The sequence below is a fragment of the Pan troglodytes genome, chromosome 1, assembly GCF_028858775.2.
Source record: "Pan troglodytes isolate AG18354 chromosome 1, NHGRI_mPanTro3-v2.0_pri, whole genome shotgun sequence".
Classification (NCBI taxonomy): Eukaryota; Metazoa; Chordata; class Mammalia; order Primates; family Hominidae; genus Pan; species Pan troglodytes.
Window position 1 is genome coordinate 211005711 of NC_072398.2, and position 1446 is coordinate 211007156.

Here is a 1446-nt window from a genome sequence, read left to right on the forward strand (position 1 = left end):
CTGGATGAGAGTCAATAGGCTCGTGAACTTTTCACTTTATTGTGGGGTGTTGCCTTAATGGACTAAGAAAACAGATATTCCTGCTTAATTCTTGGAATGACTTCTAAACTAATGCTAAAGCAAAATAATATAGCTGTCTTCATTATTCCGTTTAAAAGGTAGAAAAGTAGATCCTCTTACCATGTAAAAGTCTCTTTTATCCGAACTTATTATGAGGATTTTATTTTTAAAACTAGGTAAAGAGAAACATCTTTGTCCCAAGAGGCAGGGTGGCTTTATTTGACATTAGAAACCCATTTAAAACGGCAGGTAAGAGCATGAACAAAAGCAAAGTTTAGTTCCTCGAATGCCTGCTTTTGTAATGCAGGTGGATCTGGCTCTAGTCTTTAAGGTTATTAATTGGAATGAATGCCCCAAGGCTGCTCTTAGTTTCTCTGTCTGTGAAGCATTTTATATGGGAGCTCTGGGGTGACTCTGGGTCCACAGTCATGTTCACAAGCCATCTCTTCCGCAGGAGTGCCCTGCCTTGAAGGCTGTTGGCTGGGTCCCCAGATATTCTCAGGGCAAGAACTGTTGTGTTATAACCACCTGCCATCTGTTGGTGCAAATTTTCTGGATTCTAGATGATGAATCACTTACTTCTCCTGCTGTTCCTTCTGCTGCCAAGACTAATTTACCTATTGGACTTTATGAGGGAATATACTAGAGTAACCTATCGTGAAGGTTTGTCCTATGCAAAGTTCCTACTCCATCACTAGAAAAGGTGGGGAAGAGTTTCCTTAGCATCTCCAGAGGGTGGGATGAAGAGCCAGTAGTAACAATGTGGGATCCTCACTTTGGGGTCCTTTGCAGATAAAGCTATAGCCACTGACTTCAGTAAGGTTTGAGTTGAGAGTCCAATGGTGGGTTCATGTTTTCTTGCCAACACTTTCTTTTCAGGACACCCATGCTTGTCTCAAAGTGTGGCACTGGGTAAGCCCTCAATGGCCATTGGTTAAATGAATAACTGAGGTCTATGACCCCAAATTGGGCAAGGCTGACCCACCCAAAGCCACCAAGAGGAGTGTGCTAGGCCGGTTGAGCCCACTTAGGACAGGGGGCCTCAGCTGCAATGCAACATGTGAAGCCATCAGGAACTCTGAATTCTGATTTAGTTTGTTCTTGCCAATCCCCAAAATCAGAGTACTTGGAATGATGTTTAGGAAAAATTCAGGTGACTCTTATCCGGACAAGCTAAGTGCTGTGACAGAAGCTGAGAGCAGGAGCCCCGGAGCTTCTGCAGTGGGCATCAGAAGTGCCCAGGGAGGAGGACTTGGTTCCAACAGTGGAACAAGTGCTTTCCCAATGAGAAAACTGAAGATCAGGCTAACACACCCCTCTGTCCAGTCGTGTGTGGGAGCTGAAGTCTTAGGTTAAAATACGAGATGCACTTCTCCACTGACTCAA